The sequence below is a fragment of the Salvelinus fontinalis genome, chromosome 1 (genome assembly GCF_029448725.1).
Source record: "Salvelinus fontinalis isolate EN_2023a chromosome 1, ASM2944872v1, whole genome shotgun sequence".
In the NCBI taxonomy this organism is placed as follows: Eukaryota; Metazoa; Chordata; class Actinopteri; order Salmoniformes; family Salmonidae; genus Salvelinus; species Salvelinus fontinalis.
Genome location: NC_074665.1, coordinates 83,573,649 through 83,599,746, shown reverse-complemented (window position 1 = coordinate 83,599,746; position 26,098 = coordinate 83,573,649). Strand labels below are relative to the sequence as shown.

General features: G+C 43.2%; 1 protein-coding gene across 1 annotated transcript in view; it reads right to left on the bottom strand.

The window, feature by feature from the left end:
• Window positions 1–26,098, bottom strand: part of LOC129860701 (neurexin-1a-like) — a 905,999-nt gene that overhangs the window by 716,280 nt on the left and 163,621 nt on the right. The gene's annotated exons all lie outside the window — the stretch shown is intronic.

Sequence of the window (26,098 nt, the reverse complement as noted above, 5' to 3'; positions counted from 1 at the left end):
GTGATTCCCTGATCCACCTCTACGCAGACGACACAATTCTGTATACATCTGGCCCTTCTTTGGACACTGTGTTAACTAACCTCCAAACGAGCTTCAATACCATACAACACTCCTTCCGTGGCCTCCAACTGCTCTTAAATGCTAGTAAAACCAAATGCATGCTTTTCAACCGTTTGCTGCCCGCACCAGACCCTGTCTGGTGCTAGTCTTAATCCTGTTGATACAACCACCAGGTCCCTGTCTGGTGCTAGTCTTAATCCTGTTGATAGAACCACCAGGACACTGTCTGGTGCTAGTCTTATTCCTGTTGATACAACCACCAGGTCCCTGTCTGGTGCTAGTCTTAATCCTGTTGATACAACCACCAGGTCCCTGTCTGGTGCTAGTCTTAATCCTGTTGATACAACCACCAGGTCCCTGTCTGGTGCTAGTCTTAATCCTGTTGATACAACCACCAGGTCCCTGTCTGGTGCTAGTCTTAATCCTGTTGATAGAACCACCAGGACACTGTCTGGTGCTAGTCTTAATCCTGTTGATACAACCACCAGGTCCCTGTCTGGTGCTAGTCTTAATCCTGTTGATACAACCACCAGGTCCCTGTCTGGTGCTAGTCTTAATCCTGTTGATACAACCACCAGGTCCCTGTCTGGTGCTAGTCTTAATCCTGTTGATACAACCACCAGGTCTCTGTCTGGTGCTAGTCTTAATCCTGTTGATACAACCACCAGGTCTCTCTTTCTCCTCTTGTCCCTTTCCTCTTGTCACTCTCCTCTTATCCCTCTCCTCTTATCCCTCTCTTCTTGACTATCTCTCTCCTATTGTCCCTTTCCTCTTATCCCTCTCCTCTTGACTATCTCTCTCCTCTGTCTCCTCTTGACTCTCCCCTCCTGTCCCTCTCCTCACGTCTCCCTCTCTCTTCTTGTCCCTCTCCTCTTGACTCTCTCTCTCTCTTCTCTTGTCCCTCTCCTCTTATCCCTCTCCTCTTGTCTCTCTCCTCTTGTCCCTCTCCTCTTGTCCCCCCCTCATGTCTCTCTACCTCTTCTTGTCCCTCTCCTCATGTCTCTCTCTCTCTTCTTGTCCCTGGTCCCTGGTATTTTACCCAGTAGATATGGGAGTTTATCAAATTTGGATTTGTTTTGGAATTCTTTGTATTTCTCTCTCTATCTCTCTCTCTCTCTCACACACACACATCTCACTTTCTCTCTCGCTCACTCCTCTTTCCCTCCAGTATGAAGCCGTCTCTCTCTCACTTTCTCTCTCGCTCACTACTCTTTCCCTCCAGTATGAAGCCTTCTCTCTCTCTGTCACTCTCAGGGAACAGGGAGCAGGAACTCTCCATGCTGCAGTGTGATTTATTTAACCAGACCTGTCTCCAGAGAGTGAGCTGTTATTCTCTCCCCCCATCAGTAAATGCAATCTCACCACTTGTCATTATTTAAGCCCCTATTTGCCTCCAGAGGCACAGGCACTATGGGTCATCCACACGCACACATGCACAGACACAGAAACACACACACACTCTCCTGCCAACAACAGTGTAGGTCCTTCAGTAGCCTAGAATTAGTCATGTTTTGCACTTAAGGTGAATGAATAGCACATTGCAGGTGAAGGGGGGATAAATCACAAACATAACAACACTTTATCTTGTTGTTGTTGCCCTCCTACATTCAGTGATTCGTAGCATATTTAAGTAATTATAATAGAATATTTTGAGTTTTGTTATGCCTTTTGTATCAGAAACACATGCAGTGTATTGTTCATCACAGCATAACTTCTGGGTTAATGAAAATGGGTTATGTTATGGCCATGGTATGGACTATGTTGAGGAGTAGACAGGAGAGACAGCATTTAATTAAATGCAACACTGATAATCCAATGTGTCTCTATGACAGACAGTCTGTGGGGGCGTGGTTTGGCTCTCTTTCTAACCTGGCAGGGTCAGCAGGCGGAGTGATACATTCCAACCTGGCAGGATCAGCAGGCGGAGTGATACATTCCAACCTGGCAGGATCAGCAGGCGGAGTGATACATTCCAACCTGGCAGGATCAGCAGGCGGAGTGATGCATTCCAACCTAGCAGGATTATCAGGCGGAGTGATGCATTCCAACCTAGCAGGATTATCAGGCGGAGTGATACATTCCAACCTGGCAGGATCAGCAGACGGAGTGTTACATTCCAACCTGGCAGGATCAGCAGGGAGGGAGGAGGCAGGCAGGCGGAGTGATCTGACTGAAGGGGCTTTTTTTTTCATTTTTAATACATTTGCAACATTTTATAAAAACCTGTTTTCATTTTGTCATTATGGGATATTGTGTGTAGATTCATGAGGAAACATTTTTACTTAATCCATTTTCGAATAAGGCTGTAACCTAACAAAATGCGGAAAAAGTCAAGGGTTCTGAAAACTTTCCAAATGCACTGTATATAGTGGGTTACGAAATGATTGACACCCTTGATAAAGATGAGCATAAATGACTAATGTATAGAGCAGGGTACCGGGCGGAGGCCGGCTACTGATGACTGTTTAACAGTCTGATGGCCTGGCGATAGAAGCTGTTTTTCAGTCTCTCGGTCCCAGCTTTGATGCACCTGTTCTCACTTCACCTTCTAGAGGGTAGCGAGAAATATAGGACCACCGTTCCGCCATCATGCTAAATATGTCTAGGGGCAAAATCTATTTAAAATCAGACCAAGTTTATGTTATCATGCTAAATATGTCTATGGCAATGATCTATTTAGAATCAGACCAACATTACGTGGTCATGATACCAAGATGGCGCCGGAGAACAAGGCTGATGTTTAACGTATTCCAAACCAATAGTGGGTTTTTTCTCGTTTCTTTGCATTGTTTGTAACTTATTTGTTTTCTAATTTTGTACTTAATGTTGCTGCTACCGTCTCTTATGTCCGAAAATAACTTCAGGACATCAGGACTGCGATTCCTCACCACAGACTGGCAGAATCGTTTTTTTCCTTTAACGAATACGACGAGCCCGACGTGAATGATATACTGCTTACCTGGGAACCGGCCCAGATCCCTATGATTTGCGTGAAGAGAAGGTGGAGAAAAAGGGGACGAAGGGTGGGCTGCCTTCTGAGAATACCTAGGCGATCAAATAAACCGCCATTCCTTCCATTCAGATAGCAAACTTTGGAAAATAAAATTGATGATCTACGCGGAAGATAAAACTACCACGGGACATTCAAAGCTGTAATATCTTCACAGAGTCGTGGCTGAAAAACGAGATTATCAACATACAGCTGGCTGGTAACACGATGTATCGGCAGGACAGAACAGCAGCGTCTGGAAAGACAACAGGTGGCGGATAACGTATTTTTGTAAATAACAGTTGGTGCACAAAATCTAAGGAAGTCTCGAGGTTTTGCTCGCCTGAGGTAGAGTATCTCATGATAAGCTGTCTACCACACTATTTACTTAGAGAGCTTTCATATGTATTTTTCGTAGCAGTCTACATACCACCACAGACTGATGCTGGCACTAAGACCACACTCTGTAAGCTGTATTCCACCATAAGCAAACAGGAAAACGCTCACCCAGAGGTGGGGCTCCTAGCAGCCGGGGTCTTTGAAGCAGGGAAACTTAAATCTGTCTTACCAAATTTCTATCAGCGTGTAAAATATGCACCCAGAGAGAAAAAAACTCTGAACCACCTTTACTCCACACACAGAGACGTATACAAAGCTATCCCTCGCCCTCCATTAGGCAAATCTAACCATAATTATATCCTCCTGATTCCTGCTTACAAGCAAAACTTTAAGCAGTAAGCACCATTTACTCAATCAATAAAAAAGTTGTGAGATGAAGCAGATGCTAGCACAGACTGGAAAATATTCCGGGATTCCTCTGATGGCAATGAGGAGTACACCACATCAGTCATTGGCTTCATCAATAAGGGCATCGATGACATCCTCCCCACAGTGACTGTAAGTACATACCCCAAACAGAATCCATGAAATACAGGCAACATTCGCACTGAGCTAAAGGCTAGAGCTGCCGCTTTCAAGGAGTGGGACTCTAACCCGGAAGCTTATAAGATATTAGATAAGATCGAATCGTACTACACGCTTGTCGGATGTGACAGGAATTGCAAACCATTACAGACTACAAAGGGAAGCACAGCCGAGAGCTGCCCAGTGACACGAGCCTATCAGGCAAGCTAAACTATTTCTATGCTTGCTTCGGGGCAAATAACACTGAAATATACATGAGAGCACCAGCTGTTCCGGAAGACTGTGTGATCACGCTCACCGCAGCCGATGTGATTAAGACCTTTAAATAGGTCAACATTCACAGGGTCACAGGCCCAGATGGATTAACAGGACGTGTACTGCGAGCATGCCCTGACCAACTGGCAAGTGTCTTCACTGACATTTTCAACCTCTCCCTGTCTGAGTCTGTAAAACCAACATGTTTCAAGCAGACCACCATAGTCCCTGTGCCCAATAACACTAAGGTAACCTGCCTAAATGACGATTGACCCGTAGCACTCACGTCTGTAACCATTAAGTGCTTTGAAAGGCTGGTCATGGCTCACATTAACACAATTATCCCAGAAATCCTAGACCCACTCCAAATTGCAAACCACCCTAACAGATCCACAGATGATGCAATCTCTATTGCACTCCACACTGCCCTTTCCCACCTGGATAAAAGGAACACCTATGTGAGAATGCAGCTCAGTATTCAACACCATAGTGCCCTCAAAGCTCATCAATAAGCTAAGGACCCTGGGACTAAACACCTCCCTCTGCAACTGGATCTTGGACTTCCTGACGGACCGCCCCCAGGTGATAAGCGTAGGTAACATCACATCCGCCACGCTGATCTTCTACACAGCGGCCCCTCAGGGGTGAGTGCTCAATCCCTTCCTGTACTCCTCAATCCCTTCCTGTTCACTCAGGACTGCACGGCCAGGCACGACTCCAACACCAGCATTAAGTTTGCCGGTAACACAACAGTGGTAGGCCTGATCACCGACCACGATGAGACAGCCTATAGGGAGGAGGTCAGAGTCCTGGCCATGTGATGCCAGGACAACAACCTGTCCCTCATTGTGATCAACACAAAGGAGATGATTGTGGACTACAGGAAAAAGAGAACGAGCACACCCCCATTCTCATCAACAGGGCTGCAATGGAGCAGGTTGAGAGCTTCAAGTTCCTTGGTGTCCACATCACCAACAAACTCACATTGTCTAAGCACACCAAGACAGTCGTGAAGCGGGCACGACAAAACCTATTCCCCCTCAGGAGACTGAAAATATTTGTCTCAATTCTCAAAAGGTTCTACAGCTGCACCATCGAGAGCATTCTTACTGGTTGCATCACTGACTGGTATGACAACTGCTCGGCCTCCGACCGCAAGGCACTACAGAGGGTAGTGCGTACGGCCCAATACATCACTGGGGCCAAGCTTCCTGCCATCCAGGACCACTACACCAGGCGGTGTCAGAGGAATGCCCTAAAAATTGTCAAAGACTCCAGCCACCCTAGTCGTAGACTGTTCTCTCTGCTACCGCACGGCAAGCGGTACCGGTGTGCCAAGTCTAGGTCCAAGAGGCTTCTAAACAGCTTCTACCCCCAACAAGCCATGAGACTCGTGAACATCTAATCAAATGGCTATTTGCATTAAACACCTGCCCCCCACCTCCCGTTTAACCACTCTGCCACTCTCTATTGTTATTATCTATGCATGGTCACTTTAATAACTCCCAACTAACCAGTACCCCCGCATATTGACTCTGTTCTTGTACCCCCCTGTGTATAGTCTTGCTATTGTTATTTTACTGCTTCTCTTACTTGTTACTTGTATTTCTTATTCTTACACATATATTTTTTTAACTGCATTGTTGGTTAGGGGCTCGTAAATAAGCATTGCACTGTAAGGTCTACACATGTTGTATTCGGCATTTGTACCTAACAAAATTTGATTTGATTTGATAAACATGTATATGGCCAGGATCTATATTAGGATCAGACCAAGTTTATGTCATCATACTCAGTGTGTCTGTCTATGGGCAAACCATGTTTGACAATGGGTTTTTTCCTTGAACAAATAAAGACAAATAATACTGTTATCCTAACACAACTAGAGGACTAGATAAGATGATAAAGCTTACCTAACACAACTAGAGGACTAGATAAGATGATAAAGCTTACCTAACACAACTAGAGGACTAGATAAGATGATAAAGCTTACCTAACACAACTAGAGGACTAGATAAGATGATAAAGCTTACCTAACACAACTAGAGGACTAGATAAGATGATAAAGCGTACCTTACACAACAAGAGGACTAGATAATATGATAAAGCTTACCTAACACAACTAGAGGACTAGATAATATGATAAAGCTTACCTAACACAACTAGAGGACTAGATAAGATGGCAAAGCTTACCTAACACAAGAGGACTAGATAAGATGATATAGCTTACCTAACACAACCAGAGGACTAGATAATATGATAAAGCTTACCTAACACAACTAGATGAGTAGATGAGATGATAAAGCTTACCTAACACAACTAGAGGACAAGATAAGATGATAAAGCTTACCTAACACAACTAGAGGACTAGATAAGATGATAAAGCTTACCTAACACAAGAGGACTAGATAAGATGATAAAGCTTACCTAACACAAGAGGACTAGATAAGATGATAAAGCTTACCTAACACAACTAGAGGACTAGATAAGATGATAAAGCTTACCTAACACAACTAGATGAGTAGATGAGATGATAAAGCTTAACTAACACAACTAGAGGACTAGATAAGATGATAAAGCTTACCTAACACAACTAGATGAGTAGATGAGATGATAAAGCTTAACTAACAGATCACACTGTAAATTAGCAACAATCAACACAAACTGCTTTATTAAAAAAAAGAATGAATGCCTCGGCAGCTGGGCTGACACAGATCTGTTTTCTACTTGTATATACTGAAACCCCTGGGACAAAGGGCCATAAATGCCAGTTCATAAGAACCTGTGTAACATCTAAACACATGAATATACTGCTGTATGCACCATTAAAAACTAGCAAAGGACATATAACCGATATGAATTTATTGGTTCTTAATCTGTGATAGAACCCTTATACAACTGTCAAGTCAGAGATGGAGCCTCTCTCTTGAAAACATTCAACACTGTAGACACCCACATGATATAATTGCCTGACGTGCTGAAGGGTATTTCCTTATTAAACTGAACACTCCACTCTCCCAATGCCATCTCAAAGACACCCACCATCCAGGTGACAGGGGACGTAGAGGAGTGAGTGCTTCCTCAGTTTAATTTCACCTCACCTCGTCTTCATCTCCTTCTCTCTCTATCTCTCCATCTCCCTCTCTCTCTCCTCTCTCTCTTTCTCTCTCTCTCTCCATATATCTCTGTCTATCTCGCTCTCTCTTTCCATCGCTCCATCTCTCTCTCTCGTTGTCTCATTCTAGATGCCTCTCTGTCCCTGCTGTTGTTTCTTCTCATGGACCCACCCAACATGTTTTCCTCCCTTTCTCCCACCATCCCTCCTTCCCTTGCTCCCTCTCTTTGCCCCCCCCCAAGCACTTTCACCCATCAACCCCCCAACACACAAACATGCATACATGTAACCAGTGTGAAATGGCTAGCTAGTTAGCGGGGTGAACGCTAATAGCGTTTCAATCGGTGACATCACTCGCTCTGAGACCGTGAAGTAGTTGTTCCCCTTGCTCTGCAAGGGCAGCGGCATTGTGGAGCGATGGGTAACGATGCTTCGTGGGAGTCAGTTGTTGATGTGTGCAGAGGGTCCCTGGTTCGAGCCCAGGTCAGGGAGAGGGACGGAAGCTATACTGTTACATACACACACACACACACAAATCAAATCAAATTAAATGTTATTGGTCACATGCGCCAAAGTTAAGGGGTGTAGAATTGATATCCCATGAAATGCTTACTTACGAGCCAATTCACAACAATGCATAGTTAAAATTTAAGACAAATATTTGCTAAATAAAAAAGGAAATAGTAACACAATAAAAACAATAACAAGGTAAGTGGAAGGAGTACCAGGACTGAGTCCATGTGCAGGGGTACAAGGTAATGCTGTATTGTACATGTGGGTAAGGATAAAAGTGACAAGGCAATCAGGATAGATAATAAACAGAGTTGCTGCAGAGTATGTGAAGTGTCTATGTGGGAGTGTATTTGATGTGCCAATATGCATGTCACACCTGTCTTTGTGCTTGTTTCCACCCCCTCCAGGTGTCGCCCATCTTCCCCAGTGTATTTATACCTGTGTTCTCTGTTTGTCTGGAGCTAGTTTGTTTCGTTTCGTCGAGCATACCAGCGGTTTACCCGTGCTCCTGCCTTTCTCTAGTTCCAATTATCTAGCTTTCACGGTTTTTGACCATTCTGCCTGCCCTGACCCTGAGCCTGCCTGCCATTCTGTACCTTGTCACACCACCCTGGATTACTGACCTCTGCCTGCCCTGACCCTGAGCCTGCCTAGCATTCTGTACCTTTTGAACTATGCTCTGGACAACAGACCTCTGCCTGCCCTTGACCTGTCGTTTGCCTGCCCCTCTGTTTCTGCAATAAACTTTTGTTACTATGAAACTGTCTGCATCGGGGTCTTCTGCTGAGCATTGATAGCATGTGTGTGTGTGTTTTTTTGTGTGTAAGCATATGTAGTGCGTGTGTGTGTGTTTTGGAGAATCAGCGTAGTATGTGTGAGTGTGTGGGTAGAGTCAAGTGAGTGTGCATTGAGCCAGTGCAAAACAATTAAGATCATTACATAAATAAACAATAAAGGGGGTCAATATAAATAGTTTGGGTAGCCATTAGATTAACCATTCAGCAGTCTTATAGCTTAGGGGTAGAGCTGTTCAGGTGCCTTTTGGTCACAGACTTGGCGCTCCGGTGCCGCTTGACGTGTGGTAGCAGAGAGAGTAGTCTATGAGTTTTTTGACAACTTTTAGGGCCTTCTGGCACCGCCTGGTATAGCGGACCTGGATGGCGGGGAGTTCGGTCCCAGGGATGTACTGGGCCATACCCACTACCCTCTGCAGCTCCTTGTGTTCAGATGCCCAGCAGTTGCCATACCATGCGGTGATGCAGCCAGTCCAGATGCAGCTGTAGAACTTTTTGAGGATCTGAGAGCCTCATGATGGGAAAGAGGCATCGTCGTGCTGTCTTCACAACTGGGTTAGTGTGTTTGGACCATGATAGGTCCTTAGTGGACACAGAGGAACTTGAAGCTCTCAACCCGCTCCACTACAGCCCCATCGACTTGAATGGGGGCGTGCTCTGCCCTTTGTTTCCGGAAGTCCACGATCAGCTCTTTTGTCTTGCTGACCTTGAGGGAGAGGTTGTTGTCCTGGCATCACACTGCCAGGTCTCTAACCTCCTCCCTATAGACTGTTCTCATCGTCATCGGTGATCAAGCCTACCACTGGTGTGTCGTCGGTAAAATTAATGATGGTGTTGGGAGTCGTGCGTGGCCACACAGTCATAACAGAACAGAGTGTACAGAAGAGGACTGAGCAGGCACCCCTGAGGGACCCCTGTGTTGAGGGTAAGCATGGCGGATGTGTTGTTGCCTACCCTCACCACCTGGGGGTGGACCGTCAGGAAGTCCAGGATCCAGTTGCAGAAAGAGATGTTCAGGCCCAGGCTCCTATGCTTAGTGATGAGCTTTGAGGGCAGTAAAGAAAAGGGAAGTGTGGAGAGCAATCGAGATTGCGTCGTCTGTGGATTTGTTGGGGCTGCATGCGAATTTGAATGGGTTCAGGGTTTCTGGGATGATGGTGTTGATGTAAGCCACGAATAGCCTTTCAAAGCATTTCATGATGACAGATGTGCTACGGAGCTGTAGTCATTTAGATAGGTTAGTTTGGCTTTCTTAGGCTCAGGGACTTGGTCAGCGCTTTGTTAAATCTAGCTGCAAAGGTGACATGCTGGTAAAAACGAGGTAAAAATGTATTTCAGTTTCCATGCATTAAAATCACCGGCCATGAGAAACGTCACCTCTGCATGTGCCTTTTCTTTTTGCAGTGTAGGATAATTCGATCTTAGTCCTTTATTCGATCTTAGTCCTGTATTGATACTTTGCTAGTTTGATGGCTCGACGGAGGGCATAGCAGGATTTTGTTTGTGTTAGTTTCCCGCTCCTTGAAAGTGTCAGCTCTAGCCTTTAGCTCATTTTGGATGTTGCCTTTAATCCATGTCTTCTGGTTGGGATATGTATGTGCTGTCAATTTGGGGACAACGTTGTTGATGCACTTAATGAAGGCGGTGACTCATGTGGTAAACTCCTGAATGCCATTTGATAAATCCCGGAACATATTCCAGTCTGTACTAGCGTAACAGTCCTGTAGCTTAGTATCCGCTTCATCGGACCACTTCCATATTGAGCGCATCACTGATATTCCTGTTTTGAGTTTTTGCTTTTAAGCAGGAATCAGTAGAATAGAGTTTTGGTCCGATGGACCAAATGTAGGGTGTCTCTGTGTGTGGAGTAAAGGTGATCTACAGTTGTTATCCTTCTAATTGCACAGGTGACATCCTGGTAGAAATGAGGTAAGACGAATTTCAGTTTTCCCCGCATTAAAATCATCGCCACTAGGAGTGCCGCCACTGGATGAGAATTTTCTTGTTTGCTTATGGCCCTACACAGCTTATTGAGTGTGGTGTTGGTTTGTGTTGGTAAATAGAATGCTACAAAAAATACAGATGAAAACTTACTTGATAAATGATATGGTCTACAGCTTATCATGAGGTATTCTAACTCAGGCGAGCAGAACCTCAAGACTTCCTTAATATTAGAGATTGTGCACCAGTTGTTGTTAACAAAGAGACACACACCACCCCACGCCCCCCTGATCTTACCGGACTCTGCCATTCTGTCCTGCCGATGCATAGAAAAACCAGCTAGATGCATATAATCCGTGTCCTTGTTCAGCCATGAAGAATATTATATTACAGTTCTTAATGTTGATAGGATAGCCTAGAAAGAAGCTCATCTAGATAGTTCTCCAGCGATGGCATATTCGCCAAAAAAACAAGGTGTAGAGGCGATTTATCCCTTCACCGCCGTAGTCTCATCAGGGTGCCCTAACGCCGGCTAATCAATGTCTTTCGCCTCCGACTTATTGAAGCAGAAGTTCTCATCCAAATTTAACTTAGTGACAGCTTTTCTGATGTCCAGAAGCTCTTTTCGTTCATAGGAAACGATAGCAGAAACATTATGTACAAACAAAGTTAAGATGAAAAGAAAATACACAAAATGTCTTAATTGGTCAGGAGCCGTAAAACTGCTGCCGTTCCCTCCGCCGTCATTCTCTCACTCACACATATTGTCTGGTCCCAGGGTGAATTATGTCCCTGGTAGAGCTGAATAATTACATCCCCAGGCTTTCCCTCTTCATAATTACTGATAGACTCACACACACACACACACACACACACACACACACACACACACACACACACACACACACACACACACACACACACACACACACACACACACACACACACACACACACACACACACACACACACACACACACACACAGGCGTCCTCTTCATAATTACCATCCCTGTTGGTAACCGCAGGGACGCCATCGGGCTAATTACCCAGAAATAATCCCATGTTTGTCAAGCGCCCTGTAATTTTGAGTATGTAAACCAGCACCGCCTGTCACTGAGAGAGACTGTGTGTGTAAACCAGCATCCTGCCACTGAGAGAGACTGTGTGTGTAAACCACTATCCTGTCACTGAGAGAGACGGTGTGTGTAAACCACCATATTGTCACTGAGAGAGACTGTGTGTGTAAACCACCATCCCGTCATTTAGAGAGACTGTGTGTATAAACCACTATCCTGCCACTGAGAGAGACTGTGTGTGTAAACCACTATCCTGTCACTGCGAGAGACGGTGTGTGTAAACCACCATATTGTCACTGAGAGAGACTGTGTGTGTAAACCACCACCCTGTCACTGCGAGAGACTGTGTGTGTAAACCAGCATCCTGCCACTGAGAGAGACTGTGTGTGTAAACCAGCATCCTGCCACTGAGAGAGACTGTGTGTGTAAACCACTATCCTGTCACTGAGAGAGACGGTGTGTGTAAACCACCATCCTGTCACTGAGAGAGACTGTGTGTAAACCACTATCCTGTCACTGAGAGAGACTGTGTGTGTAAACCACCATCCTGTCATTTAGAGAGACTGTGTGTGTAAACCACTATCCTGTCACTGAGAGAGACTGTGTGTGTAAACCACCATCCTGTCACTGAGAGAGACTGTGTGTGTAAACCACCATCCCGTCATTTAGAGAGACTGTGTGTGTAAACCACTATCCTGTCACTGAGAGAGACTGTGTGTGTAAACCATCATCCCGTCATTTAGAGAGACTGTGTGTGTAAACCACTATCCTGTCACTGAGAGAGACTGTGTGTGTAAACCACCATCCTGTCACTGTCGAGCAGCAACACAATGCCCTCCTCACTCCCTATCTACCTACACGCGTCAATCAACAGTCTTCTACAGCAGTGAAGAGGGTGGTTGAATAATGAGGAGAAAAGCAAAATCAATGACAGATCAAAAACAGCAGACCTCATTCTATTTACCAATGGTGTAAAGCACTTAAGTAAAATTACATTAAAGTACTGTTTAAGTGTTTTTGGGGGGTATCTGTACTTTACTTTACTATTTATATTTTTGTCAACTTTTACTTTCACTTCACTACATTCCTAAAGAAAATAATGTACTTTCTACTACATACATTTTCCCTGACAATCAAAATAACTTCAAATTGTTGAAGGTCCGGGGGTGTTTTGTTGAATGACTGTGAGAAGTTGACTTCTGGTTACTTTTTATACAGGACATCAGACCTGGGATACCTTTGGTTTTATCTATGTGGAAAGTAACACCTTTATTTAACCAGGTAGGCCAGTTGACAACAAGTTCTCATTTACAACTGCGATCTGGCCAAGATAAAGCAAAGCCACACAAACAACAACACAGAGTTACACATGGGATAAACAAACATACAGTCAATAACACAATATAAATCTGTATACAGTGCAAATGAGGTGAGGAGGTAAGGCAATAAATAGGCCATAGTGGCGAAGTAATTACACTTTAGCAATTAACACTGGAGTGATAGATGTGCAGATGAGGATGTGCAAGTAGAAATACTGGAGCAGCAAAAAACAAAAAACGAATATGGAGATGAGGTAGGTAGTTGGTTGGATGGGCTATTTACAGATGGGCTGTGTACAGCTGCAGCGTTCAGTAAGCTGCTCTGACAGCCGATGATTGAAGTTATTTAGGGAGATATAAGTCCCTAATTTCAGTGATTTTTGCAATTCCTTCCAGTCATTGGCAGCAGAGATCTGGAAGGAAAGGCGGCCAAAGGGGGTGTTGGCTTTGTGGATAACCAGTGAGATATACCTGCTGGAGCGCTTGCTACGGTTGGGTGTTGCTATGGTGACCAGTGAGCTGAGATAAGGCGGAGCTTTACCTAGCAAAGACTTATAGATGACCTGGAGCCAGTGGGTTTGGCAACGAATATGTAGCAAGGACCAGCCAACAAGAGCATACAGATCGCAATGGTGGGTAGTATATGGGGCTTTGATGACAAAACGGATTGGCACTGTGATAGACTGCAATATGCTGAGTAGAGTGTTGGAGACTATTTTGTAAATGACATCGTCGAAGTCAAGGATCGGTAGGATTGTCAGTTTTACGAGGGTATGTTTAGCAGTATGAGAAAAGGAGGCTTTGTTGCGAAATAGGAAGCCAATTGTAGATTTAATTTTGGATTGGAGATGCTTAATGTGAGTCTGGAAGGAGAGTTTACAGTCGAGCCAGACACCTAGGCATTTATAGTTGCCCACGTATTCTAAGTCAGAACTGTCCAGAGTAGTGATGCTGGGCAAGCGGGTGCGGGCAGCGATCGGTATTTCTACAAGGGAACAAAACATTTTTACTTTAAAAACCGATTTGAATACAGAAAGCAGCTACTTTTCAAATACTATTTGAATACAGATCTCAGGAAGTTACTACTTTTCAGAAACTATTGGTTTGGCTACCTTCAATTAATGGCTGTATCTGGAACTGCATGTTGAAAGAGAGAAACAGAATGTATAGAGAACACACAAAACTCCTGTACTATTCCAATCTATCTGACATTCATATTTGATCCACACAATGCATTTCTATCTGAACGTTTGTTAAATATCCATTATCCTGAATGTCCATTGCCTCAGGTGTGCATAATCAAGTTAAACAAAAACCAAAGATATGTTGTACAGATACAGGGAAAAACATTGCCAACAGCATATACTGTATATTGCTTAGCAAAAACAACTCTGCTTATCTGAGGGCAAGTGTTCTTGTTTCAAACACACTATACCATCTTTAAAGGCATATTTTACTCAGAATACATGCTAACATGATTTTGCACCTACTTTGGCTGTAGTTGATTCAAGATGGCAGTTTTTGGATATTTCGTTTTCTTTCTACATTTAATAGAACTGTGTTGTTACTGTTAGCATTCTCAGTAACACTTAACATTAAACTGTTCTTGTGCTTCTGTAATAAAACAAATTACTTTGGAGCAACATTTTATTAGCATGTTATTACATAATACTTAGGCAGTTTCATATTAATTGCATAGCAATGAGCTGAGAGTGTGTCACTACTGTAACAAGAGGAATAATCACTGTTCCTTATTCCTAGTTAAATAAAGGTTCAATTAAAAAAGAAAATAAATCCACTTAGTTAATAACTAGGCTATAGGCTATTTTAAGATTAATATCTGAGAGCCCTCCAAGCCATGTGCTAATGATCATATATTTAGACTAATTCAACTAACTGTTGTAGTTTTTGGTTCTTCATTTGGCAGCCATTAAACTTTGGCTGCCAAATGATAACATTGTTATTATTATTTTTTTTAAATCAAATGGACTCTATTCCACATGAAGTAACTCATGTAAAAAACAGATGAAACTACACCTTATGGAACAACGGGGATTGTGAAGCAACACAAATATAGGCACAGACATGCATACAAGCACACGATAACATACGCTTTATACACACACGTACACATGGGTTTTGTGTTGTAGATATGTGGTAGTAGAGAGGTGGCCGGAGGGCACACACTTAATGTGTTGTGAAATCTGTTGTGAATGTTTTGTAAGTATTGTAATGTTTTTAAAATGGTATAACTGCCTTAATTTAGCTGGACCGAATTAAGAGTAGCTGCTGCCTTGGCAGGAACTAATGGAGATTCATAATATATACAAATAACTTGCATATAATCAAAAACCTTCAAATGGAACCTACAACCAAGGACAGGTTGGAGGTAAAACAACCAAAACTGGAAACATTAGTTATCACACCCTCAACTATTATCAGTTACCCAGTTCTTCCTCAGCATTTCACTATCTCTCTCTTCCTCTCTGTTAGCACCCTCATCCCCTCCTCCCCTCTCCTCCAACCCTCTCTCCTGACCTCATCCCCTCCTCCCCTCTCCTCCAACCCTCTCTCCTGACCTCATGCCCTCCTCCCCTCTCCTCCAACCCTCTCTCCTGACCTCCTCCCCTCTCCTCCATCCCTCTCTCCTGACCTCATGCCTTCCACCCCTCTCCACCGTCCCTCTTCTAACTCATGCCCTTCTCCTCCTCTCGTCTTCCTCTGCTGTTCCCCCTCCCTCACCTCCCTCCCTCCCTCGTTCTTAACCTCCTTCTGAGTGACTGTGGTCCTTGTGGTTCACCCGACTGGTCATTAATAAGGCTTGCTGCCCTGTTTCACCGCTGTCACCTCGCCGCCCTAAGCATCGCCTCCTCTCCCTGTCACCCGCTACAAATGAATTCTGTTTATTTATCTCTGGAACCAAGGCCGGTCAGTAGGAGGCACCACGCACCAGGCCTGCATCCTAAATTGCACTGTATTCCCTATGAAGTGCACTACTTTTGACCAGGGCCCATAGGGTTCTGTTTAAAAGAAGTGCACTTTGTAAGCAATAGGGGTGCCATTTTGGACGTAGTACCAGACGTTGACTGGAATAACTGTTTATGAAAAAATATGGATGAAGGAGGAATTATGGATGGGGTTTTCCCGTTGACAGGACCATTTGCTTCGCGGTTGCACGACTCGAGATAAAGTTCATAACAACATTTTGATAACAACAAAGGGGTTGGTCAACATTTGTATGTTTTATTACATCCCTTCACGTTTACGTCCCTCAGTATCTTATGCTTCTTGTTTTCTTGTGTTTTGTAGAGAGAAGAGAGACAGTCGATGTATATTTAAGCATGTCATAAACAAGGTAATAAAACAGGTATTTGACATCAGATCTAAATCAGTCGCAGCAAGATGTTTTCAATGACCAAGTGTCTTCGATGGCATCTACGACTGGCATATAGGGACACACTTGTCTCACCTCGCCACCCTGAGCTACCACTGGAATAAGGACACAGGAATACAAATAAACCAACATTATTCTTCCCAGACTTTACTACATAGTTTTTCCATTCTTCAGCTGTTTCAGTCAAAATAGCCAAATATAGACATTATAACACACGATTCCCCTCACAGACAAGCCTGTCTCACTTCACTGTAGCACTACAATCTAAAACTGATTCCAAACAAATATTATTAAACCAAATCTGCTTAACCACATAACACAACATCTTGCATGATGTTACATAAATATGACCATGGGGAAGGATTTAAAAATCCCCAGACACTCAAGAAACAGAAGAGTAGTGCAACCCTACATCTTTAGGTCTTTAACATGCTGTTAAAGCACAGGACCATACAGTAGGACATGAGAACTGGACAAACAGTAGGACAAGATCATTTGAACAGACAGTAGAACATGAGAACTGAACAATCCAGTGGAACGTGAGAACTGGAACAAACAGTGGAACATGAGAACTGGAACAAACAGTGGAACATGAGAACTGGAACAAACAGTAGGACATGAGAAATGGACCATACAGTAGGACATAAGAACAGGACCATAAAGTAGGACAACAGAACTGGACCAAACAGTAGGACAAGATCATTTGAACAGACAGTAGAACATGAGAACTGGACCATACAGTAGGACATGAGAACTGGACCAAACAGTAGGACATGAGAACTGGACCATACAGTAGGACATGAGAACTGGACCATACAGTAGGACAAGATAACTGGACCATACAGTAGGACATGAGAACTGGACCATACAGTAGGACAAGATCATTTGAACAGACAGTAGAACATGAGAACTGGACCATACAGTAGGACATGAGAACTGGACCATACAGTAGGACATGAGAACTGGACCATACAGTAGGACATGAGAACTGAACCATCCAGTAGGACATGAGAACAGGACCATCCAGTAGGACATGAGAACTGGACCATCCAGTAGAACATGAGAACTGGACCATACAGTAGGACATGAGAACTGAACCATCCAGTAGGACATGAGAACTGGACCATACAGTAGGACATGATAACTGGACCATCCAGTAGGACATGAGAACTGGACCATCCAGTAGAACATGAGAACTGGACCATCCAGTAGAACATGAGAACTGGACCATCCAGTAGAACATGAGAACTGGACCATTCAGTAGGACATGAGAACTGGACCATCCAGTAGGACATGAGAACAGGACCATCCAGTAGGACGTGAGAACAGGACCATCCAGTAGGACATGAGAACTGGACCATACAGTAGGACATGAGAACTGGACCATCCAGTAGGACATGAGAACTGGACCATACAGTAGGACATGAGAACTGGACCATCCAGGAGCAATGAGAACTGGACAAACAGTAGGACATGAGAACTGGACCATCCAGTAGGACATGAGAACTGGACCATCCAGTAGGACATGAGAACTGGACCATCCAGTAGGACATGAGAACTGGACCATCCAGTAGGACATGAGAACTGGAACATACAGTAGGACAAGATCATTTGAACAGACAGTAGAACATGAGAACTGAACAATCCAGTGGAACATGAGAACTGGAACAAACAGTGGAACATGAGAACTGGAACAAACAGTAGGACATGAGAACTGGACAATCCCCTAGGACATGAGAAATGGACCATACAGTAGGACATAAGAACAGGACCATAAAGTAGGACAACAGAACTGAACCTCACAGTAGGACAAGATCATTTGAACAGTCAGTAGAACATGAGAAATGGACCATACAGTAGAACATGAGAACTGGACCATACAGTAGGACATGAGAACTGGAACAAACAATAGGACATGAGAACTGGACCATACAGTAGGACATGAGAACTGGACCATACAGTAGGACAAGATCATTTGAACAGACAGTAGAACATGAGAACTGGACCATACAGTAGAACATGAGAACTGGACCAAACAATAGGACATGAGAACTGGACCATACAGTAGGACATGAGAACAGGACCATACAGTAGGACATGAGAACTGGACCATACAGTAGAACATGAGAACTGGACCATACAGTAGGACATGAGAACTGGACCATACAGTAGGACAAGATCATTTGAACAGACAGTAGAACATGAGAACTGGACCATACAGTAGGACATGAGAACTGGACCATACAGTAGGACATGAGAACTGGACCATACAGTAGGACATGAGAACTGGACCATACAGTAGAACATGAGAACTGGACCATACAGTAGAACATGAGAACAGGACCATACAGTAGGACATGAGAACTGGACCATACAGTAGGACAAGATAACTGGACCAAACAATAGGACAAGATCATTTGAACAGACAGTAGAACATGAGAACTGGACCATACAGCAGGACATGAGAACTGGACCATACAGTAGGACATGAGAACTGGACCATACAGTAGGACATGAGAACTGGACCAAACAATAGGACAAGATCATTTGAACAGACAGTAGAACATGAGAACTGGACCATACAGTAGGACATGAGAACTGGACCATACAGTAGGACATGAGAACTGGACCATACAGTAGGACATGAGAACTGGACCAAACAATAGGACATGAGAACTGGACAATCCCCTAGGACATGAGAAATGGACCATACAGTAGGAAATGAGAAATGGACCATACAGTAGGAAATGAGAAATGGACCATACAGTAGGAAATGAGAAATGGACCATACAGTAGGACATGATAATTTAACCATACAGTAGATCATGAGTCCTGGGCCATACAGTAGAACATGATGATTTGACCATACAGTAGGACATGAGAACTGAACTGTCTAGTAGGACATGAGAACTGGACCATACAGTAGGACATGAGAACTGGACCAAACAGTAGGACATGAGAACTGGACCATACAGTAGGACATGAGAACTGGACCATACAGTAGGACAAGATAACTGGACCATACAGTAGGACATGAGAACTGGACCATACAGTAGGACAAGATCATTTGAACAGACAGTAGAACATGAGAACTGGACCATACAGTAGGACATGAGAACTGGACCATACAGTAGGACATGAGAACTGGACCATACAGTAGGACATGAGAACTGAACCATCCAGTAGGACATGAGAACAGGACCATCCAGTAGGACATGAGAACTGGACCATCCAGTAGAACATGAGAACTGGACCATACAGTAGGACATGAGAACTGAACCATCCAGTAGGACATGAGAACTGGACCATACAGTAGGACATGATAACTGGACCATCCAGTAGGACATGAGAACTGGACCATCCAGTAGAACATGAGAACTGGACCATCCAGTAGAACATGAGAACTGGACCATCCAGTAGAACATGAGAACTGGACCATTCAGTAGGACATGAGAACTGGACCATCCAGTAGGACATGAGAACAGGACCATCCAGTAGGACGTGAGAACAGGACCATCCAGTAGGACATGAGAACTGGACCATACAGTAGGACATGAGAACTGGACCATCCAGTAGGACATGAGAACTGGACCATACAGTAGGACATGAGAACTGGACCATCCAGGAGCAATGAGAACTGGACAAACAGTAGGACATGAGAACTGGACCATCCAGTAGGACATGAGAACTGGACCATCCAGTAGGACATGAGAACTGGACCATCCAGTAGGACATGAGAACTGGACCATCCAGTAGGACATGAGAACTGGAACATACAGTAGGACAAGATCATTTGAACAGACAGTAGAACATGAGAACTGAACAATCCAGTGGAACATGAGAACTGGAACAAACAGTGGAACATGAGAACTGGAACAAACAGTAGGACATGAGAACTGGACAATCCCCTAGGACATGAGAAATGGACCATACAGTAGGACATAAGAACAGGACCATAAAGTAGGACAACAGAACTGAACCTCACAGTAGGACAAGATCATTTGAACAGTCAGTAGAACATGAGAAATGGACCATACAGTAGAACATGAGAACTGGACCATACAGTAGGACATGAGAACTGGAACAAACAATAGGACATGAGAACTGGACCATACAGTAGGACATGAGAACTGGACCATACAGTAGGACAAGATCATTTGAACAGACAGTAGAACATGAGAACTGGACCATACAGTAGAACATGAGAACTGGACCAAACAATAGGACATGAGAACTGGACCATACAGTAGGACATGAGAACAGGACCATACAGTAGGACATGAGAACTGGACCATACAGTAGAACATGAGAACTGGACCATACAGTAGGACATGAGAACTGGACCATACAGTAGGACAAGATCATTTGAACAGACAGTAGAACATGAGAACTGGACCATACAGTAGGACATGAGAACTGGACCATACAGTAGGACATGAGAACTGGACCATACAGTAGGACATGAGAACTGGACCATACAGTAGAACATGAGAACTGGACCATACAGTAGAACATGAGAACAGGACCATACAGTAGGACATGAGAACTGGACCATACAGTAGGACAAGATAACTGGACCAAACAATAGGACAAGATCATTTGAACAGACAGTAGAACATGAGAACTGGACCATACAGCAGGACATGAGAACTGGACCATACAGTAGGACATGAGAACTGGACCAAACAATAGGACAAGATCATTTGAACAGACAGTAGAACATGAGAACTGGACCATACAGTAGGACATGAGAACTGGACCATACAGTAGGACATGAGAACTGGACCATACAGTAGGACATGAGAACTGGACCAAACAATAGGACATGAGAACTGGACAATCCCCTAGGACATGAGAAATGGACCATACAGTAGGAAATGAGAAATGGACCATACAGTAGGAAATGAGAAATGGACCATACAGTAGGAAATGAGAAATGGACCATACAGTAGGACATGATAATTTAACCATACAGTAGATCATGAGTCCTGGGCCATACAGTAGAACATGATGATTTGACCATACAGTAGGACATGAGAACTGAACTGTCTAGTAGGACATGAGAACTGGACCATACAGTAGGACATGATGATTTGACCATACAGTAGGACATGAGAACTGGACTGTCTAGTAGGACATGAGAACTGGACCATACAGTAGGACATGATGATTTGACCATACAGTAGGACATGATGATTTGACCATACAGTAGGACATGAGAACTGAACTGTCTAGTAGGACATGAGAACTGGACCATCCAGTAGGACATGATGATTTGACCATACAGTAGGACATGATGATTTGACCATACAGTAGGACATGAGAACTGAACTGTCTAGTAGGACATGAGAACTGGACCATCCAGTAGGACATGATGATTTGACCATACAGTTGGACATGATGATTTGACCATACAGTTGGACATGATGATTTGACCATACAGTAGGACATGATGATTTGACCATACAGTTGGACATGATGATTTGACCATACAGTAGGACATGATGATTTGACCATACAGTTGGACATGATGATTTGACCATACAGTAGGACATGATGATTTGACCATACAGTAGGACATGATGATTTGACCATACAGTAGGACATGATGATTTGACCATACAGTAGGACATGATGATTTGACCATACAGTAGGACATGATGATTTGACCATACAGTTGGACATGATGATTTGACCATACAGTAGGACATGAGAACTGGACCATACAGTAGGACATGATGATTTGACCATACAGTAGGACATGATGATTTGACCATACAGTTGGACATGAGAACTGGACTGTCCAGCAGGACATGTAGACCACTGACAATAAGGACATAGGTGGCTCCATTTCTATACTACAGTATACATTACTGTGTAGCAGTATCTATACACTCTTTCTGTTCCTCCCCCAGCCACACCAGACCAGTCCAGACCCTGTCTCTAGAGCGTGCTATACTTAATTAATAAGGCGTGAGTAGGTGTGGTATACGGCCAATTTACCACGGCTAAAGGCTGTTCTCATGAATTACACAACGTGTGCCTGGTCACAGTTCTCAGCCATTGGCCATATATCACAAACCCCTGAGGTGCCTTTTTGCTATTATAAACTGGTTACCAACGTATTTAGAACAGTTAAAATAAATGTTTTGTCATACCTGTGGTATACAGTCTGATAATACCATGGCTGTCAGCCAATCAGCATTCAGGGCTTGAACCACTCAGTTTTTAATACAGTATAGATCACTGTGGGGCAGTACCTACATGCTCTGTCACCCCTATTCAGACCAGTCCAGCCCTCCAGAATCCATCTCAGGTCCCAAAGCCCCGTCGTCTCCGGAACACCCATCTAACCTCTACCGGATCCAGTGACAGTGAGAAATGGTTTTAATAGGAAGAGCGTGTCAGCACTCACAAAAACACCATGTTCAAAAGACGAAGACCTTTTTTCTTTCTCAATAGTATCCCCAGGGTTTGAGGGGATGTCTGGGAAATCAGAATTGAAAATCCCTGTGTCAACATTTTATCTGCTGCTGGTTTTTAAACATATAAAGACTTCTTCATGATCTACTGTATTTACTCTGATGTCTCTTCACAGAGAGAGATGTATGTGGGGCTGAGATTTAAATGAGATGTAATGTCTTCCTAGACGTGTTGATACAGGCAGTAGGTCTTATAGAGATATAATGTCTTCCTAGACGTGTTGATACAGGCAGTAGGTCTTATAGAGATATAATGTCTTCCTAGACGTGTTGATACAGGCAGTAGGTTTTAATGAGATATAATGTCTTCCTAGACGTGTTGATACAGGCAGTAGGTCTTAATGAGATGTAATGTCTTCCTAGACGTGTTTATACAGGCAGTAGGTCTTAATGAGATGTAATGTCTTCCTAGACCTGTTTATACAGGCAGTAGGTCTAAATGAGATATAATGTCTTCCTAGACGTGTTTATACAGGCAGTAGGTCTTATAGAGATGTAATGTCTTCCTAGACGTGTTTATACAGGCAGTAGGTCTTAATGAGATGTAATGTCTTCCTAGACGTGTTTATACAGGCAGTAGGTCTTAATGAGATGTAATGTCTTCCTAGACGTGTTTATACAGGCAGTAGGTCTTAATGAGATGTAATGTCTTCCTAGACGTGTTGATACAGGCAGTAGGTCTTATAGAGATATAATGTCTTCCTAGACGTGTTTATACAGGCAGTAGGTCTTATAGAGATGTAATGTCTTCCTAGACGTGTTGATACAGGCAGTAGGTCTTAATGAGATGTAATGTCTTCCTAGACGTGTTTAAACAGGCAGTAGGTCTTAATGAGATGTAATGTCTTCCTAGACGTGTTGATACAGGCAGTAGGTTTTAATGAGATGTAATTTCTTCCTGGACGTGTTGATACAGGCAGTAGGTCTTAATGGGATATAATGTCTTCCTAGACTTGTTGATACAGGCAGTAGGTCTTAATGAGATGTAATGTCTTCCTAGACGTGTTTAAACAGGCAGTAGGTTTTAATGAGATATAATGTCTTCCTAGACGTGTTGATACAGGCAGTAGGTTTTAATGAGATGTAATTTCTTCCTGGACGTGTTTAAACAGGCAGTAGGTCTTAATGAGATGTAATGTCTTCCTAGACGTGTTTAAACAGGCAGCAGGTCTTAATGAGATGTAATGTCTTCCTAGACGTGTTGATACAGGCAGTAGGTCTAAATGAGATATAATGTCTTCCTAGACTTGTTGATACAGGCAGTAGGTCTTAATGAGATATAATGTCTTCCTAGACTTGTTGATACAGGCAGTAGGTCTAAATGAGATGTAATGTCTTCCTAGACGTGTTGATACAGGCAGTAGGTCTTAATGAGATGTAATGTCTTCCTAGACGTGTTGATACAGGCAGTAGGTCTTAATGAGATATAATGTCTTCCTAGACTTGTTGATACAGGCAGTAGGTCTTAATGAGATGTAATGTCTTCCTAGACGTGTTGATACAGGCAGTAGGTCTTAATGAGATATAATGTCTTCCTAGACTTGTTGATACAGGCAGTAGGTCTAAATGAGATGTAATGTCTTCCTAGACGTGTTGATACAGGCAGTAGGTCTTAATGAGATGTAATGTCTTCCTAGACGTGTTTAAACAGGCAGTAGGTCTTATAGAGATATAATGTCTTCCTAGACGTGTTGATACAGGCAGTAGGTCTTAATGAGATATAATGTCTTCCTAGACGTGTTTATACAGGCAGTAGGTCTTATAGAGATATAATGTCTTCCTAGACGTGTTTATACAGGCAGTAGGTCTTATAGAGATATAATGTCTTCCTAGACGTGTTGATACAGGCAGTAGGTCTTAATGAGATGTAATGTCTTCCTAGACGTGTTGATACAGGCAGTAGGTCTTAATGAGATGTAATGTCTTCCTAGACGTGTTTAAACAGGCAGTAGGTCTTAATGAGATGTAATGTCTTCCTAGACGTGTTGATACAGGCAGTAGGTCTTAATGAGATATAATGTCTTCCTAGACGTGTTGATACAGGCAGTAGGTCGTAATGAGATATAATGTCTTCCTAGACGTGTTTATACAGGCAGTAGGTCTTAATGAGATATAATGTCTTCCTAGACGTGTTGATACAGGCAGTAGGTCTTAATGAGATATAATGTCTTCCTAGACGTGTTTATACAGGCAGTAGGTCTTAATGAGATGTAATGTCTTCCTAGACGTGTTGATACCGGCAGTAGGTCTTAATGAGATATAATGTCTTCCTAGACGTGTTGATACAGGCAGTAGGTCTTAATGAGATATAATGTCTTCCTAGACGTGTTGATACAGGCAGTAGGTCTTAATGAGATGTAATGTCTTCCTAGACGTGTTTAAACAGGCAGTAGGTCTTAATGAGATGTAATGTCTTCCTAGACGTGTTTAAACAGGCAGCAGGTCTTAATGAGATGTAATGTCTTCCTAGACGTGTTGATACAGGCAGTAGGTCTAAATGAGATGTAAAGTCTTCCTAGACGTGTTGATACGGCCACAAGGTCCAAATGAGATATCAATGTATTATTAGATGTGTTTATACAGGCAGTAGGTTCTGCTCCAGCATATATCATATGGAGATACTAAAGAAGAAAAATACTAAAGAAGAAAAAAATAAAAAAAAAATAAATAAAAAATTACATATTTATACAATAAAGGCACTCTTGAATGTCTACTCTATACCATAGACGTTTTACATCATTCATTATATATCAGACCATTTCTATCACATTACGTTTCTATAATACATCACAGATCTATGCTTGGGCTTATACAGTATGCTATTGCTAATTCCATTCTACCTAAAAAACAATTAAACACAATTCATGTCATTATCATTACTAACCAGCGTCTCTTTGAAGCAACATTTAATTATGTTGTGAATCTGACTAAGTGCTAAAATAGAACTACCTTGCCAAAAAGAAAAACTGACAGCCACAGATACAGTAGCTCGCTCTGAAATGAGAATTGGTTCAGTCCCAAATGGGCCATGGTCAAAAGTAGTGCACTACATAGGGAATAGCGTGCTATTTGGGAAGAAGCCATGGAATTTAACAAGACCAAAGCAATTTAGCAGTTCACGTAAATAGAGTAATCATCTATCACATACAGACAGCACGAGGCATAGAGCTCGACTACACACACACACACACACACACGCACACACACACACACACACACACACACACACACACAC